Source organism: Lactuca serriola, chromosome 9 (assembly GCF_051521515.1).
Source record: "Lactuca serriola cultivar US96UC23 chromosome 9, Lser_US96UC23_V15, whole genome shotgun sequence".
Taxonomy (NCBI): Eukaryota; Viridiplantae; Streptophyta; class Magnoliopsida; order Asterales; family Asteraceae; genus Lactuca; species Lactuca serriola.
In genome coordinates, this window is record NC_136416.1 from 76,990,531 (window position 1) to 77,011,057 (window position 20,527).

General features: G+C 34.7%; 1 non-coding gene across 1 annotated transcript; it reads left to right on the forward strand.

Annotated features, from left to right (window-relative positions):
• The first annotated feature begins 382 nt into the window (after positions 1–382).
• Positions 383–489, forward strand: LOC145077316 (small nucleolar RNA R71). Its single transcript, XR_013693098.1, has one exon. It is a non-coding gene; the product is annotated as a small nucleolar RNA R71 (small nucleolar RNA).
• The last annotated feature ends 20,038 nt before the right edge of the window (positions 490–20,527 follow it).

A 20,527-nucleotide genomic window follows, 5' to 3' on the forward strand; every position in this document is an offset into this window, starting at 1 on the left:
TCGTAGCGGTCTCCACTTGAGTAATAGACTTGAGCCTTTCTATTCTCGTTCTCGTCCAAATGGCAATCTTTTGTCAAATGTGGACCATTTTTCACAACCCATGCGAATCGTGTGAATTGATTGGTCCATCTTGGTTATTCTTCTATCCATGCTACTTAACATTGTCATTACCGTTGCCATATCTTCCGAAGTACCATTCCCGATCTCCCTAGTTCCATCGTTACGAGGGTTGTGATATTCCCATGAATGCTTTGAAAACTCTTCGATTAATTATTTAAATTCAGCGGGAATCTTATTAGTTAAAGTTCCTTGTAAATCAAGGAGTTTCCTTGTCGTGACGATCACCCTATCATAGAAGATAGAGACTTATTGTTGCTTGTTTAGATCATTTTGGGGGAAATTTCTTATTAGCCCTTTGTATTTTTCCTAAGCCTCGTATAAGGACTCCCCTACTTGTTGCTCAAAGTTTGCTATGGCCTTCTTGAATTTAGAAACTTTAGATGATGGGCAAAATTGTTGGAGGAACTCTTCACGCATTTGTGCCCAAGTGGTGATTGAGCCAGGTGAGAGTGCCTTCAACTAGTCTTTAGTTGCTCCTTTAAAAGTAAGCAGAAGCATTCTTAACAAGATAGTCTCTCAAGGAACATTAGGAATGTTGAAATAGTAGGCTATGTCATTGACTTCATCGAGGTGCTTATATGCATCTTCATGGTCTTTTTCGGAAAATGGAATATCCTTTAGCACATTAAGGATATGTCCCTTAAGCTCAAAGATAGCAGTATCGGGAATTACGGGTTGTCCAAGTCCAAGACCGGTGTCCTCTCTTATTCTTTTCTTGTAGGCCTCCATTGTTATGTCAGCTATGCCTGTCATTTTGTCTTTTGGCTCGCTTCCGGGTTCACTACTTTTGTCGGTTTCTGATTCGGGCTCGTAACTAGATTCCTTTTTGGTAAGAGTCCTCTCAAAGAATTCGATTTTTCTCTATTCTTTCGGAATTTTGCTTGATCCTCCTACGTTCTTGTCCTTCTTTTTATGAAAAACTGAATATGGATCTTTATGTATTGGTGTCAATGGTGTGTTGGAGCCACGGGTCATAAACTACTGTAATAAAAACAAAAATAAAAATGTAAAAACGAACAAAAACAAATTAAAAATTCCTACTGAACGTTCACCACGTCGTGGTAATGATGCCACCTCGTGGTGAAGCAGATAAACTAATCAGTAAGCAAAAACAAAAGGAAATGTGAAACAGTTGAGCCCAAGTCGTGAGCTTTAAGAGCTCACGTTGTGAATAATTCAAAAAACACTAATGCTAAAAATTAACTTTTTGCAGGTTTAAACCTACAAAAAGGATCGATTAACCTAAAAATAGTCGTTCCCTGGCAACGACACCAAAAACTTGGTGCGCAATTTCCTAGTCTAGTTTTAACCAACTATCTAACTAACTATTACGACTTAAGGAAATGTACATTCTTGCAAATATTATAGCACTAACAGTCAGGTATCGAACTCAGGGAACATATTTAATTTACTAACCTAACTACTAATAGATTAATCTTAAAACAAGCAAAAGCTAAAAAAAATTATATCTGATTTTACAAGTTCAGACAAACTTAAACAAATAACTAATAGTTTTAATCTGTATTCTAAAAACACTTTCGTTTAGTACGAATCCACTCTACCTCTATGTTTAGCTACTAATTATGTATTATTTAAGTTGGTCACCAATTATTATGTAATTAGCACTTCAAGTGCAAATTTACTAATATTTTTACCAATTCATGAACTACCTTGTATGGTAATACATAAGAAAAACAAAAAATTAGTTATTAATTATAGATGGGTTATGTAAGATTTATCTAAGCAAACACTAATATGGTCATACTTTATGTTCTCCAGCACAACTAAATTAGTTACTTTTATTACTTATCTAAGATTTCGTCGATCCTAGCTCTAGCAATTTAATAGTCACTAAACTACTAAATAACAAGTTCATTAATTTAATGGTCACTAAGCTACACAGAAGTTGAATTCAAACAATCAAAGTCACACATATTAACATGTTAGGTAATGATAATCAAATACAAGCATAAAAACCAATTATTAAAATCCATAAATTGGATAACTAAACCATAGAGTTAAAGTATCATCTAGCTAGATGAAAGCAACTAAATTCAACTACTCATGTCTGAAAACATAGACACAAACTCAATAGAAATCAACATAATTAAAGTAAACCAAACCAATGTGATGATGTGTTCTTCAATTTCTTGATCTCTAAGTAATTCTCCTTCAAAAGGATGTTTTGTGCACTTTCTAGACCCTAAAATCGGTTTCTCAGAATAATACTCCTCCAGAAAACTCTCCAATAGCCTTCCAAAATCGTAAGAATGAAGGAATATTTATAGTTTTGGAAAAGTCATTGCTCACGTCGTGAGAATTGATGTCTCACGTCGTGAGCTCAGTAGTTATCTTTATTGGACAAGAATTCTGACTTCGTGTATGTTAATCTTCTAGAATACCCTCCTCACGTCGTGAGGTTGAGTTCCACGTCGTGTGTTGGGTTTTTCGCTGAAATTTCCTTCTTCTAATCTTCAATCCTCCAAAGTTCCAATTCTTGTCAGTTATGGTCCATATTCTTCATGAGTGTTCCAATTGGCTTCAAAATACGATTTAATTCAATAAGTATCATATATATTTGCAATTAACCAAATATTAGTTAAAATGTATTAAAAGATTGCCTAAAAATGTGTATAAATATGAAAATATCATATATTCAATTGCAGGCAGCCTAAATATAAAATCTTGATGGTTACTTAGTCCACACGCAGAGGCTTCAACGAACAAACAGAAGACATTACTCAATAGCGTTGTAGCACATCGCAGATTACCACTTTGCAGCAGCACAACAAAAGAGAAGCATTGATCATTCACCAATCATCTTCGATTATCCAACAACCATTCAAAATATCAGGTAATCGGTTATTCAGATTAATAGTTTATAATTGAATGTTGAACTTGAATCATTATAAAAATCAGTAACTGCCAATTGCATTTAGCACCTTTGATTGTAATCGTGAAATTCTAATACGATTAAAAGAACATCTTTAACTCATGATGGGTCGAAGAAATTCAATGCAAACCAGTTCCCAATGTGGATCAACATCAATTTTTCCAAATCACAAGTTACCAAAAGATGATCATTTCTTTCTTCTTCAAGTCCACAAAGTAGACATGCAACCAAGTCCAAAGACACACCAGAAATAAACCCGATTGATTTGATGACACAACAATGGATTTAATTGATATCCGAAGTGCAGCTAATAATAAAAATACTGTTGGATCAAAAATATTGTTTATACTTTGTTTTTTTAAGCATTTATTATTTTTAGTCTTGGGCTGGAAATAATATTTAGTTTATTTGTAGCTTGGACCGAAAACCCATGTGTTTTCGGTCTAGCATTGGGTTTGGGCTTTGAGTTTGCAGTCTATTAGTATAAATATACATGTAAAGGTGAGGAATAGAGGTTGGCCATATAATTAAACACGGCTAGAGAGGAGCATTCATTCATATCATGTGCTAGAGAGAGAACTAGTGTGTGTCTTTGGATCATATATGTTAGAACATCATTCTAATCATATAAACATTAAAGATTCATCAAGTTCATCATCTTCTTCTTCTCTTTCTTCTCCATTTTAATCTTGCATCATCCAATTGATTGGGATTCCGCAGCATCAATTGGATCTGATTGATACATCAAGCAAATTTGGGACTTACAGATACTTACAGTGGCACCTCAAATAAACGATGGCAACAATAGCACCTTAGAATAAGCCTTCCTCAAATTACATAAAGGTAATCTCATTGGTGAGATAGAGACAATTAAACCCCAACTTTGACCAATCCGTTTTTCTTTTAATAATCATTAATCCAGCTTGTGTCAAAGCTAGTGTCCAATCAATAAAACACCAATTTGTATTTTTAAGTAATGACATTTCCTCATTACATTAATACTACCTTATTAACTTTAGTGATAGATTATAAAACAAGTTATAATAGATTATCATATGCTGAAATCAAATTATTAAATTATGTTTATTGTATTTAGTTGAATATTGAAAGTTGAAAGTAATGAACTTGTAGTGATGAAGTCTAAACAACCATCCAGTATTCAAAAACGTAAAAAGAGAAAACTAGATGAGGAAAAGAGAAATGACGACGTTGGTGCTCAAGATAAGTTTATACATAGACAACCTGTTGAAGAGTCTGTTCATGTTGAACACCAAGAACATGTAGAAGTAGAAGTAGAAGAGACAGAAGAGAAAGAACCCGTTAAAGAGCTTGTTGATATATGTGATCCAAGATGGGAGGAAAATTAATTATGAGGAGATTAAACTTTTGGTCGAGAAAGGTCCTAAAAGAGATACTGGTATTATGTATGGTCCCTACAATAAATCTACTAGACGATTTTATGCAGCTTTATATACAAGAACTTTATTAAATTTGGAGAAGTGTGATAGGGAATAGCTAGTATATTCTTTGACAACTGAGAGGATTCCTTTACTGATCACCGTTAGGAGAGAGTAGGAAAAATAGATGTAATAGCTTAATATTTTAATATTTGATTTTGAGATAATAAAAATCAAATGTACCATCACATTTATTGTTAAAACAACTATTAGGCTAAAAAATAAGCGTCCAAAAAGTTGTACCGTATTGTAAGTTGGTTAACATATTTGTAAAGTACTCGTTAACGTGATCCCAATGATATATAAGACTTGTAAAAATCCGACTCCAAAGGAAAGAGTTATGGATTTTATAAAATGAAAATCAACCACGTAATTAAAATTAATTACGTCAAAACGGTACTTAGAGATTCGTTGAGTAGTACTCTTTAAGATAAAGAATGTCGAAACGGAATCCATATGAAAGAGATATGATTTTTGTAAAATCGTTTATTTTTACCCCTATTAGGCATAAAAATAAAAGTCAAACTAGCTAAAGCAACCTAAAGGAGATTTGCAGTACTCCTCGAGGTCATCATATATATAAAGAGGGATTAGATCGGAGCTTGCAAGAAGAAGTTATGATTTTTACAAAATCATTCCGTACGCGTGAGGTGCGTGCCTCTGCCAGCCGCACACCTAACACTGCATTCGAGTAGATTGCGAGTGACGTGGCCAATTGGGGTAGTGACACGTGGCCTTCTTAGGATGGAGCCACGATAATCATGCACGACGCGCATAGATATTTGCGTCGCGCGCACCCAAATTCCATGCCTATAAATAGAATGTTGGGCAGAGCCATTATGCACACCATTCTCTACATCTCTCGAAGTGGTAGCTGTCATACGCGATCCTCGAAGTCCCGAGCCTGATTCAACACTACACCATCGGTCTCACGTGATTAGAATAATGTAGCGATAGATATCAATCGTTATATAAAACATGAAACCTTAGGATAATGTAGCTATAAATATTATACCTAGTTGTAAGTTATGATATTATACCTAAGAGTTATGATGTTCGATAATCTAGGAAGAGATATTACCCAGATGTTATAATGACAAATTTCCTAAGATAACATAGTACCTAGAAGTAATCTTAGTCAAATATAGGGATATGCACTGTAACTAATTGTTACTCCACCTAAATATCCAGTTTTTAAATTAACCATAATTAGGGTATATATGTATGAAAAACAATATATATATATATATATATATATATATATATATATATATATATATATATATGAGATCTAAAAGGTATACTTATCAAATATAAAAGTAAAAAAAGTTTATATTGCGATAGTTATAGGAAATCACTAAGAAAGAAAGATAAAAGATAAAATATCTAAGGTTAATGCGCTAGTGAGCTATTATTATTCATCATTAGTTTGATTAAATTCGGCTACCCTGAACCTAAAAGTATTATTCTTACGACAGACAGAAATATATGTATAGCTCTATACGGGGTTTGACACCCCCACCTACAAACTCGACAGGATAACTTTCTTATTACTAGGGGTGAGCAAACCCGAACCAAGAAACCGGGAAACCGATCAAAACCGACGAAACCGAAACCGATAAAACCGAAACCGAAGCAAAACCGACGGTTAGGGTTTCAAATTTTTAAAAACCGAAAAATCGGGTTCGGTTTCGGTTTTTGCCTAGAAACCGACCCACCCAACCCGAGAAACCGACTCAATGGTTGAGTGTCATGTTTTTTTATATGTAATCATAAGAATATATATATCTAAGGCGCGAATTAGATATACAAACACACTCTTGGCCCAGTGGTTGAGCGCCTTCCCCTTGAACATTATGTCAAGGGTTCGAATCTTGCTGCTTGCCAAAGTTTTCTATTTTAATTTGCAATTTGATCTATCCCACATCGATGGGTGTATGAAAGTTGCGCATGCTTCACCCTTAATATAAGGAATTGTTAACCTCTATCAAGCCTCAAATCAGTTTAATTGGGATTATCATTGGGTTCGGGTTTAAACCCGGAACCGACCCATGAAGAAACTGAGAACCGACGGTTTGGTTTTTATATTTTTGAAAACCGATTTTATTGGGTTGGGTTCGGTTTTAGGTCAAAACCGACCCATGCTCACCCCTACTTATTACTCATTATTCGATGTCCGATGAAGCGTCGTGCAGGAAAATCACTAGTCATACATTACAACCACTTTAGAAATCCGACTACCAAAAGGGACGTATTCAAGTGGTAGATAAAATACGTTTGGATTAATAAAAATATCCTAAAAGATAATAAGATAGGGTCGGTAATATCCTAAAAGATAATTTGATAAGATCGGTAAATATCCTAAAATATAATAAGATAGACTTCAAAGAGTTGTTCAACCAATTTGTTATCAAGAATGCTATAGAGTTTCACGGATCATCGGTTAACTGTTACGATATGTAATTATTCATTAAATACTATGATTTTGTTATGTTTATTGCTATAAAGTTTAACGTCGTTTTAAAAAAAATATTAGTTTATGTAATTTAATTTGTTAAACGTTAAGACTTAAAGGCTTTTTTTCTGATTGGTCCTGAACATTTGAATCATCGGGACCGGCAATGTTCCAAACTTTTAGAAAATATAGATTTCATTAAACGTTCGTACGTCATTTAGAGGTTGTATAAAATATGATGAATGCTCACTGAGGCAAAATTGTTTCTGAATGATATTGTTTCTGAAATTGAATCTATTAATAGGTTATCAAACAACCATCACAAGAATTGGGGTTACATATGACTGTCTCTCACCTCCTTTTCCATTTGCTCTTTGTTATTTTTAATTTAATGGATTAATATATTTAATTTTTCATGACGTTTTGTTTTCAATATTCTTACTAATTTTGTTATATACGTATTTTTATGTTCTGATTTTTTGGATAACTTTAATTTATAATATTGTAAACTGAAATGTAATAATTATAACAAATATCACTTACTTAACAGGTGGGAACACAGATTGGTTTCCTTGGAACTACTATATCCTCGTGTAATCCAAATCAATATAACAATGTTATAATAAGTTATACTTCATGTATTATAAGTTGTACACTGCCATTTGTTTGTGAGAATTTTTAATTCCTAATAGCTCCATTCTCACCAAACCTGCAAAAACAATGGAGGCAGGGTGCTTCCATTACTGCAGATTCCATCATTTAATAGAAATAGTAGATCCCAATGTTAAATCCACCATTCCAACAAGATTTTACTGCGCACATGGTGGCGTAAGTTAGTACAAATAAACATGCTAAACGTACAACTCACATCTCATATCTGCTTTGGTCCCAAACTATGCAGGTTCAAAGAAAAAATCGAGTTAAAACAAATGAAGTTTTAGTTTAGTTTTATAGAGAAAATTGATTATCTTGATCCTTACATATGTTTTATCTTATATTAAATAAACAATGGATGATCACGAATTAAGGTTATAACAATGATGATTCATTTTCTAATGGAATAATCTATGTCTAAAGATTTTTATTATTTTAACCAATTAAAAGTAAAATATAGGCCAAATTCCATAAAAACAATTATATTTTGGTTGTTTTTCGATTTAATTATTGAATTTTTTTTTTCTGATTCAACCATTAATTTTCTATTCTAATATATACAGTTTTTTTTTGCCACATGTCACTCTCATTCAATTTGCCAAATGTAAATTTATAATTATTTAGAATTAATTTTTTTTCCACATTTCATTTTATGAGCTTTTTTATATTATTAAATTTCACATAATATTTTAATGTAATCATTATAATAGATCTAGTAATAAATGAATATCAATTCCATTAATAAACTTACCTTTTAATTTCAAATTTTCCAACTTAAAGCTCATTAGTTTTTTTTATTTAAATTATTTGTTTAAATTTAAAAGATAAAAAACATTTCAATTATGATAATTCATTATTTTTCTTATTCTTATGAATTTAAAGTTCGTAAATATTTTAACTTTTATATTTAACTTTTTTTTTTTAAATTAACCGATGTAAAACATGAATCTCACAACTAATTTTTATTAAAAAAAATATTGTAACGGTAAGATATAAAATATTTTCCGAATAACAATAAATCTATAAATTCAATAGGTTTCAATTATTTTCAGTTTAACCACTATAACATTTTTGTACGATTTAACCATTAAAACTTTTAACTTTTTTTATAAAAGAAAAAATTAACCATGTATAATCATCTATTCTAAAATCATAAATTCTTTTTGTCCATCAAATTTATGAAAGGGTTTAACTTACTTAAAAGTTAAAATTCAAATTCTAATGCAATACAATTTTTCTCTAAGAATGGATATAATATTTTTAATTGCTAACTTATTTTCCATTAATTATCTGAATCATTTGATCACATATTAAATTAACCAAACAATCTTAAATTTATCATATTTTGAAGGGAGGCGATATTGTCACGATAACTATTGATCCTTCCACTAAAAATCTATATAGATCGACTATTATGCCCTTATTTACCAATCTCTTTTTCAAAAAAAATGAAAACTCCAAACCACTCACCACAAACATACAGTTCCTCCTCATTTGGTACTCTTTCAATCGATTCTTTTTCAGTAGCCGGAATCTGATTGTGCGCATGGCTTGCAACAGATTCAATTCAAACGAGTGCAGTACCGTCATTAGAAGCTTTATTCAACGGAGCCATGGTGGGTGATGGTGGTGGAGCTTCTTATTTTGAGTTGTGAGTGCAACTTGAAGCGGTGAACACCATCAGAAGAACGACATATGTTGACATCAATATATCACATAAATTGCCCAAAAAAACCTTCTTTTCTTCTCTTCTCTTCATGTGATATAAACCCAGAAACTGGGTTTGTTTTCTATTTTTTTCGTGTAGAGAAACATAACAGGGAGTGGGAGGGCTTTATCCAACAATGTGAGCCCATGTTTCGGTCAATTTCTCGCTTTGTTCTTTAGAGTTTCGTTAGTGATATTGAAAACCCCAAAGATGTAAATGATGGGTTGAATTACAATTTGGTTTCTTAGAATTATCAAGATCTACAAGAGGAGCTGGATCTTAAACCTAATTTGATTGTTGGTTTCTCTTTGAATCCTCAATTGCAATTATCTCATTATCATCTCATTATCCGAGACAGAGTATAAGTCAAGCATGTATAGTACAAATCCATATACCAACGAAGCTCACTTGAGCTCGTCAATGGCGATGGGTATTAATAACTTGAGCCAACAATCTAAAATGGGTTCAACTCTTTTGAGACAAAATAACTCTCCTCTTGGATTATTCTCTCACCTCAATCACCCAAATGGTATTGTTTAATGTTCTTGATTTCATTCATGTTTTTTGTTGGGTCAAAATATGGTTTATACTTTGCTTTTCTAGGCAAATATATTTTTCTGTAATATTTTTGGAGTTTACGGTTGAGTTTACGGCCGTAAACACCTTACGGCTGTAAACCCATTTACGGCCCATGTTATTCGGCTCATATTCTCCAAGTATAAATATAGGTGTTAGGGTGAGGAGTAAGATTCATTAACAGAAGAGAGTTTACGGCCTAGAGAGAGAGAAACGTGTGTGTGTGAATCTATTGTATCTGGAACTTTAATTCTAATCAATTCATACAGAGATTCATATTATTCTTCTTCTTCTTATCTTCTATTTGATCTGACATCATCCGTTTGATTGGGATTCCGCACCATCAAACGGATCTGATTGATACACAGGCAAATTAGGGACTTACAATTGGTATCAGAGCTTGGTTGTATCAGTCAATTTTTTCAGATTTGGGGCATTATTTGATCTTATTTTCGAAATATTCTTGCGTTTTTGGATAGATCTCTAAAAAATAAGGGGGGTTTGTCCTTCGTGTTTTTCATAAAAAAAGTTTTTGATCGAGTTTTGGAGCAAAAAGGTCGAAAAATCAGTGTTTTTTGCGAGGAGTTTGCGACCGGCGGCTAGGGTTCCGAAGAGTTTGCGGTCCGAGGTTACAGTCCGAGGCCTTGGTGGTTTATGGCCTCGCAGCTTGCACTTCCTCTTCGCATCGCAGCTTCATATAAAAAAGGGAAAACGATTTTGGAGTTCCCAAGAATCAAACTCGTGACCTTCAACTCATAAGCCAACGCCTATTCCATCTATCCAACCTGCTAGATGTTTTTTTCCTCCTGCTTTTAATTCTTAAACACTCCCTGTCGCACCTTCTTTCGCATTTTTTACACTTTTAACCCAAAATTCAATTTCTTTTAGTTTTTAATTCTATTTTCATCCAAAATTTAAAAAAATAAATAAATAATAATAAATAAAATAAAATAATAAATAAATAAATAAAAAATAAATTAAATTAAAATTAATATATTTTATTTTTTTGACTTTTTATTTAAAATTTTGACTTTAACTTCCAAGTTTGATCTTTAATTTTAAACTTTGACTTTTTCGTTTAACTTTTAAACTTTCAAATTTAGTTTTTCGGTTTGACTTTTCAAGTTTGACTTTTGAGTTTAATTTTTAAATTTGACTTTTAAGTTTAACTTTTTAAATTTGACTTTTAAGTTTGACTTCTGAGTTTAACTTTTTAAATTTGACTTTTAAGGTTGACTTTTGAGGTTTATAATCAAAGGGTTTGACTTTTAAGTTTTATTTTAGCTTCTAGTTGTGCTTTTAATTGATTTTAAGGTCTACGAGGAAGTTGAAAACATGAAAGAGAGTCGTCAGGATATGTTAAGACAAAATTTCAACATTTTCGATTATATCCTTGGAGAAACTCTCGAAACTCAGTTGCAGCGATTTACCACACTCACTACTGAGATGAATATAGCTGGGATCTTCTTGACTAAGTCCGATATAAACAAAAAGATGCTAAATTCACTTCCGAAATCGTGGGATATGAACGTGGCTATCATCAAGAAGACAAAAGATCTCAATCATCTTAGTCTTGTTGATGTAATTATAAAACTTGATGCTTTGAAATGTAGAAAAACAATGAGTTCTGAAAACATTCCGGTCACTGAAGTTACATGTACTCCAGCTTGTGAAACTACGATCAAATTTCTTCGGGAACAAATTGATTTATTAAAAAGAGAAATTGAGGACCTGAGATATGAAGGATATCAACTCAGGAAAGTACAGAAACCCCTGAAGGTTGAATTAGAAGCAAAAACCAAGGACTTTAGGAAACTTTAGGAAGAGTATAGCAACAAGTGTGAAAATTATGACTATATTAAGAGACAACTTGCTACTTTAACTGAAGAACTTGACACATTGAAAATTAAGTGTGGAAAAACAGATGTCAGTTTCAAAAATTATACTGCGTCAAGTCAGACAGTCGAGTCCTTATTTGAAACCCAATTAAAATTTAAAGATAATCAAAACAAGGGTCTAGGGTATGATAGTGTTCCTCCACCTTTCAATGATAACTACACATCCATCCCTATGAATCAGGAAGAAATTGCCAGGGAGGAACATCTTCAATATGGCAAACGAGCTGGATTTGTGTTAGGAGGAGTTATTAATGTTGAAAATACTAATGTTTCTACTTCACGTGCAGGTAAAGTAGCAGAAGATGAGAACAAGGAGAGTACTACTGAACAAACCAATGACTCTTTGAACTCAGAATATGTTGCTTCGAATTCTGTTACTCCTAACAAACCTGTCGTTGAGAAATATAGGCCTCTAATTCCAGCGCAACAGAGTGCCTATTGCAAGTGTGCATCTGGGATCAATAAGAGACAAGGCAAGGATACGCCACCAGGGGCAGGAAGAAACAACTTCACAGTGAAGAAAAAGACATGTTTTCACTGTGGAACACCTGGACATATTGCCAGAAATTGTCCTAATCGCGCATACGTTCCCTACAACGCACAAGGATGGCAAAACGCGCCAAGGGGGAAATACTTCAAAAGAAATCCTTCCAGGTCACATTCAGACCATGATGACAGGAATGCGCAGAAGGCCAAGCATCTAACTCCCAAGAACAAGACAGAAATGTCGGCCAAGAAGCCCAATCCAAGAGATGCTCCAGTGAAACCAAGACCGGTTATGTCAAAGTCATCTCGGCAGCCGACATCAAGTTCCAAAGCAAGTACTAAGCCACCCATCATATCGAAAAAGAAATGGGTTAAACCCAACTACAATGGGTTCCAAAGGCTCACTCTCCCAAATCTTCTAACGATTCTAATATTTCAACATCTTCTGTTTGTGATAAGCAGGACATGTCATGGGAGAGAGTATCGTGCAAGAATAAACAGGGTCGACCCAGTTTCAAAATGGACTGGGTTCGAAAGACCAACTAATCTCACTCTGTGTCGGAGCAGCTATGGAGGCATATCATCAGACTTCGGTTTGATGGTAGTGGCTGTTCCAGGCACATGATAGGGGACATCTCTCAACCGTACAACACTCAGAACATTGTTTGAGAGTATGTGTCCTTTGCGGGAAAGGAAGAAAGGAAGAGATCACTCATGGGGTTAGTGCTTAATGACATGAAGAATTTTCGGATCTGTTTTGAGATTACGCGTGCTGTTCTCAGACCTTCTAGATGCAAATTCAATCGGTGACTTACGGTTTGAATTTTCTTCTCTGTACTCCTGAGTTTTTCTTAAGATGATTCGCTTTAAAGACTAATTTTTGTTTTATGATAGTTTAAATTTGCGCATTTACTTTTGTTTCTCTCCTATGCACAAATTTAGGGGGAGAAATAAAAACAAAACAAAAATTAGAAAAGTTTCAAAAATCCAAAAACATTAGAAAATCAAAAAATTAAAAAATATATATGTTGGTTATGAAATGTGCTTGAGGGTGATGTTTTGGGAAATGAAATTAGCAAGTGATAACGGGAAATTTGAATCGGTGTAACGTACCTACGCTTTGTGTTCGATTAATCCGCACACTAGGGAGAGTTGAACCTAATGAATTTAAGGACTTGACAAACTTTGACCTAGTTAAATCCGTTTAACCTGATTTCACGACGCTCGGATAGGTTGAGCAGAGAGATATACATGGGAATCTACTGGTCACATTAAATAACCCGTATCTAGAACTGTGGATTCACTTTTCCTCGATGTGCGGATTCTGTCCATAATTCCGGTTGGATGGGGCGACTGGTAAATTCCGATAAATTAGGTTTGTAGAAAATCGCTTTCTTTCTTTCTGTCTGTTAGTCATATGTTGTCTCCTTTGCGTGACTTCCTATCTGACCTGGTACACAACATATGCAACTCTATTTCTCTGCAGGTTATATATATGAAATTCCTCTATCCGACCTGGTACACAGCATATGCAATCTTCTACTTCTCAACCCCTCTGAAACAATAAGTAATAGAATTCTGAATCTATCCTCTCTCTGAATGATTGTCTGCTCACACAGTGTAATGAGTACTCTAGAAGTTCTTGATGGATGGGGCATATCAGGAAGTGGGAAACACGTTCTAGTACACTTAAAATTGAACACATACAAATTGTATGTAGATCTCGCTGCTTGATTTAGGTGGACAACAATATCCCTGGTTGTAGTCAGTTAAATGGTCATAAGAAAAATCTATTTAAGAATTAGGGCCAATCATGATAATAAAGTTATAATTAGATATATGCATGTATCATGTCATTGGTAAATTGTCCAAAATTGTCACAAATTCTTCGTGTTTAAGTGGACCACAATACTGGTGATCGACCAGACAAAGACGTGAAGATAGAAGGTACCGACAAGCGGATAAAGGTTGTCTAAAAAAATACTTTGATCCCAAATCACTCTTAAAGTTAGATATCATTTTATTTTTGTCAAATTTGTTCATCGTTTCTTCTAATTTAAAAATTAGGGGGAGAATTAAAAAAAAATAATAAAAATAAAAAAAATTCAAAAATCAAAGAAAAATCAGAAAATTAAAAATCCAATAATAGTGTTATTTCTGTTTTGTTTCTTTTTTAAGTTTTCTTTTAGTTTTGTTTTGTCTCGAAAAGTGATTTCAAGTATAGATAAGACTCATGGAGTTTGTGTTGAAGATTTCTAAGCCAATGCTTCGTCCGTGAGCATCGAAGAATTCTCATTCGAAGGAGCAAGAAATGAAGATTATTCTTCCAAGATTTAATCCTTCAACACCAGAAGCAAGGTGAAGCTGAAATTGAAGATTATGTGACGGATTGCATTAAAGCCTCCTCAATCAGTCTGCTGTTATATTGTATCTGCTAAAGTGATTCAGAAAATTTGTTGTCTCTGAAGATTCTCAAGCTGAAAGCGTCATCTTTCAAGAATTAGTACAAAAAGCCTCCTCACCTAATGGGCGTTCAATGTCAAATTCTGCAGAAAAGCTCAAGTGCTCAAGATGAAGTCATTCATTGAAGATTCATCTTGAAGTCGTGAAGAATTTGAAGATTAAAGCTGAAGCCAAGCTCTCATTGAAGATTGACAAGAAGAGCCAGCTACTTTTTAGGGGGAGCTTGTTGGGTTAGTTAAGAAAAGAAGGCTATAAACCAAGGGGGAGATTGTTGGGTCAAAATATGGTTTATACTTTGCTTTTCTAGGCAAATGTATTTTTCTTAAAGTTAGATATCATTTTATTTTTGTTAAATTTGTTCATCGTTTCTTCTAATTTAAAAATTAGGGGGAGAATTAAAAAAAATAATAAAAATATAAAAATAAAAAAAATTCAAAAATCAAAGAAAAATCAGAAAATTAAAAATCCAAAAATAGTGTTATTTCTGTTTTGTTTATTTTTTAAGTTTTCTTTTAGTTTTGTTTTGTCTTGAAAAGTGATTTCATGTATAGATAAGACTCATGGAGTTTGTGTTGAAGATTTCTAAGCCAATGCTTCGTCCGTGAGCATCGAAGAATTCTCATTCGAAGGAGCAAGAAATAAAGATTATTCTTCCAACATTCAATCCTTCAACCCCAGAATCAAGGTGAAGCTGAAATTGAAGATTATGTGACGGATTGCATTGAAGCCTCCTCAATCAGTCTGCTGCTATATTGTATCTGCTAAAGTGATCCAGAAGATTTGCTCTCTCTGAAGTTCTCTCTGGAAATTCTCAAGCTGAAAGCGTCATCTTTCAAGAATCAGTACAAGAAGCCTCCTCACCCAGTGGGCGTTCAATGTCAAATTCTGCAGAAAAGCTCAAGTGCTCAAGATGAAGTCATTCATTGAAGATTCATCAAGTTCATCTTGAAGTCGTGAAGAATTTGAAGATTAAAGCTAAAGCCAAGCTCTCATTGAAGATTGATAAGAAGTGCCAGCTACTTTTTAGGGGGAGCTTGTTGGGTTAGTTAAGAAAAGAAAGCTATAAACCAAGGGGGAGATTGTTGGGTCAAAATATGGTTTATATTTTGCTTTTCTAGGCATATGTATTTTTCTGTAATATTTTTAGAGTTTACGATCATGTTTACGGTTGAGTTTACGGCCGTAAACACCTTACGGCCGTAAACCCATTTACGGCCCATGTTATCCGGCACATATTCTCCAAGTATAAATATAGGTGTTAGGGTGAGGAGTAAGATTCATGAACAGAAGAGAGTTTACGGCCTACAGAGAGAGAAACGTGTGTGTGTGAATCTTTTGTATCTGGAACTTTAATTCTAATCAATTCATAAAGAGATTCATATTATTTTTCTTCTTCTTCTCTTCTATTTGATCTGACATCATCCGTTTGATTGAGATTCCGCACCATCAAACGGATCTGATTGATACACAGGCAAATTAGGGACTTACTTTTTTTCCTTCAACATTTTCAATTTATTTTTTGGGTATGTCGTGAAATCGTAATGGAAAACCACAAGAGGAAGTAAGCAGGAAAACAGATTAAATAGCTCTGGCCAAATAAACCACCAGAAGACCTAAATTGAAAACAGACGAGACGACGATGAGGGATGTGCGATGTGCTCTGATTTTGTAGTCAATAATGCCATGGAACAGCAAACCCGATAAAAAGCCCATATTGGCACCAATGTCCTTGAACACGGAGATGATGTATAGAGCAGATTGATTGTAAACTCGACCAGATGAAATGCCAATATGCTGGTCACTATAGATATCTGCCTATTTATTTGTTGTTTTCCATTACTAATTTGTTTCCCTTTAAAGCAATATACCATATCTATGGAACATGCGTGCAATGATTCTGGATTATACTTCTTTGGCATCGGATGATTGGCGTGGTAAGGTTGCTCTCTTTTAAGTAAATAAGGGCATAATTGTAAATTTCTATTTTTTTCAATGGAAGCTCAAAAAAATTTCGTGGCAATATCACCTCTTTATTTTGAATGGATAAATCACCAGCTAAAGCCAAAGATACATTCAATTTTTATTAAGTAAAGAATATTAAATATGTAACCATTTTAGATATTCGATCTACAATATGTTTATGTATTCACGTATTACGTTCTTTACCTACAAAATGAATTTTTGATTAAAAACACTGTATCAAATTCACAAAGATATATTGTATCCATTAGCAATATAAGGAATTTAACATTTTTTCTTTTGAATTTTACTACAAATATAAAATTTACTTGGGAGGTTTAGATTTTTTTTTGATGGTTTAAATATAAACATATTAAAAAAAAGTCAATACATATCAACAGAAGGTAAACGGGCAATAAATTACGCCGCTAGCAGCATGTCCAAGTAAATGGTATAAACACATGTTGATTTTCTATGTACAATTTATTATCTTTTGTGACTTTGCATGTAACAGCTTTTAAAACAGCATGTCCCGCGTTGAAACCCCCAACACTCAAGCCTACAAGAGGAGATACCCATGTAAAGTCCATACAAGCGTGTTTCCCTCTAACCCATCAAAAAATCGAAATGTTAACCGATCTAAGGGTTGACATTCATTCTGTCGGGTCAGTCAAGAAATTCACAGGTGTCTCTTTCTTGGCGGAAACTATGATACACTTAAATATGTCAAACAAAACATCTCTAACCATATTGTGCCTATATTTAATACCCGAGAGTTCTTTACAATGAACTATATGCTCTCCAAAAGAGTCCAAACATGCCTTGCAGCACACCGGACAAAAGCATATGAGGTAGCCTCTGTTGCCGAGTACAAAAACAAACCACCAAACCGAATGGGTAGGGAAGCATTTTATCACTATATGTCGCCAAAGAAAGAGCCACTACAAAAATGTCCTCAATCGCCTTGCACAACCCTTTATCAAAGAACAACGTCACCTCCTCCATGTGAATGGGTTGATACATCCTCAACCCAAAGAAAAGTTTAGCAATACCCATATAAGATCGAAGCAAAAGGAGCTCACTCTGGGGGTCAGATAATTATGGAAGAAGGCATATCAAATTCACAACATTTTCAACTCTCTTTATGGCTAAGCTACTAATGAAATTAACATCTCTACTAACTGCTCCCCAAGAAGTTTCACCATCAATGGCGGCCTCCCGATGCCAACCGGGAATTGCCTCTTATGAAGCTTCTTACCATCACACGAGGGACAAAAGAGCTCTTTTTCTTGATATTCAATTGAAAGCCCAATTTTGGACCAATTACCTTAATGATGTCCAACGCTTCGGCTACCTCCTCAGAATCTCCAATAAGTGTGACATCATCAAGGTACCATACATGGAGAAGAATCTTGCAATAGTCTCTAATATTATACAAGAGCGGTGTAGTACAAGGGCAAAGAGAAGTGGTCCTAATGGGTCTCATTGACGAACCTCAGTAGTGGACCAAATGTGTGTGTCTCCTAGATACAACCTTACTACTTAATCATATAGGAATTCTACCTACAAGGATATAAAAGAGCACCTCAATTTGACCTCACGAAGTAATGCAAATTTGTACACATGGTTAAAGGAATTGGAGAAGTCCACGGTAAGCATGGAAAGATACTTGTCACCGTGACGCTCACTCAACACCCTGTTGGCGCTATCTAATATGACCTCAGCGCCATCCGACACCCCGACCCCGAACTAAAAATCATTGAGATACTTCGTCATGTCTTTACCAACACCTTTCACAGCCAACTTAGAAACCAAACGTCTCCATATAGTGCCTATTGCAATAGGTTGTATTCTTTTTCAGGTTTTAAGAGTAGTGTAAAAGGAGCAGAGACAACAAATTCTACCAAACTCGAAGGGAATCTTTCCCCTGGGAATAGATTAACCACATATGAAATATTACGTAGGAGGTCTTTGGCTATAGTTGGACCTTATCCACAAAGAGCATCAAAAATGTGTTGAGCTTTCAACCTGTCTCTCCCACACAAGGTTCCTTTAGGGAATGATTTAATGCCCCCAAGGACATTGCCAATATCCACTACAGGGGGAGGTTCTAAAAATATGGTATTCGACATGGATGGTGGTGAATTGTATGGATACTTATCCTCCAATGCCTTCGTAGTATCACCCCCATATTGAGCAACCCCCTAGGAACATAATACTTTAACTGATGTTGTGAAGTTCCCATCTGCAACCTTACAGAGACATTGTTTAACGTTGGTGTTACCCACTATTCTTTCCTCCTGAATGTAGTCTTCTTTTTTGCCTTGTTGTTCCATCATTGCGTTGTCAACCAAGTTTAAAAAAGCTTGGCTATACCATCTTATGTACCCCAAGTAGCCAATGCACTTAGGATATTATGATGTTGCAAGGACTTCCTGTTCCTACACCTACCTTATTGCCTATTCTTGGGCCTGAACAAACGAAGAGTGCACCTAAGAATAATTAACAATGTATCCCACGCTTCAATGGACCCGAGATGAGCAAAGACCTTGGAAAATGATTGCTTTCAAATCTGAGAGAAAGCCATACGACAGTTATGAGGGATGCTTTTGACTGTGGTGATAGGTAGCTTAAACATATGATCAAGGATATGAGCATCCAACACCAACACTTCATTAAGGTCGGCCTCCAGTTCGTTGGGTGATAGATTTTAAATACCAACAATATGTATGATCATGTCATCAACCCTGTCATTAAATTTAACAAGACCATCTGAGTGGTGACACATGTGACTCAGGGCATGTAGACTCATGCAATCCCCACATATTCATTGACCAAATGCCTTCAATGATGTTGTCACTGACATAAACAATCTATGGTCTACAGAAATAGTCTCTCGCAACACAGCTCTACGCTCATCCGTACGGAGGTGCAAGCTTTTTAGATGAGAAATCACACAAGAAATCCCATTACCTCCTACTTCACCGTTCGGACAATAATGAAACCTTCGAAAAAGACATGGCCATGTTCCCCTCGTAAATGTATGAGAAGAAGTCATAAACACACTAACAAAAGCCATTAAAGCCTCAAGGTGAGGCTCGAAATTAGAATGAGAAACTCAAAGTAAAATGTAAGCACAACTGGAGATTTGTAAGAAGCTTTCATGGTTCATGAAAAAAAAAGACTTTCTTTTTATTTTCTCTTTTTGAATGGTAGTCGACAAGAAAATGAAAGATAAAACAACTTTATTTTAATGCTTTTAAATATTCTACCATACAAGTAAACCTCACACCCGAATTGTCGGAACTAGACTTCGCCTAATAACAAAACAATTAGCCCTAATTAATAATCATGGTCCTCAAATCAACTCACAATTCCAAATCCCACACTAAGCCCTTTAAGGGGGAAAATTACCATTTTGCCCCTCCCATAGTCCAAAACCCTAATTCTTGACCAAAGGTCAAAAGTCAGCAAAAGTCAACTACCCAACCTGTACGTTGGGTGTACTCTTTCTTACGCAGGGTGTACAACTCAATCATCGACCAGTCAGGAACGGGCATGGCTAAGCAGCCAGGAGTACGCCCGGCGTACTCTGCCTGATCCCCATTTATCAACTTTTATGACTTAATTCGTTAAGACACCTATCCCAACTTCAGATCTGACCATTATAACATGTCTTAACCCATAAAGTCATAGAATTTAAGCCTTTGCATGGATAAAAAGAACCCAATACACAACTCTAACTTTCATCCCACTCTAAGTCACTTAACTCATGCATGGGCCAAAGGAAATGATCAAGCAACCATTTTTATGAATCTACAAGACCTAGAACACATGAAAGGACTGCTACAATGCTCT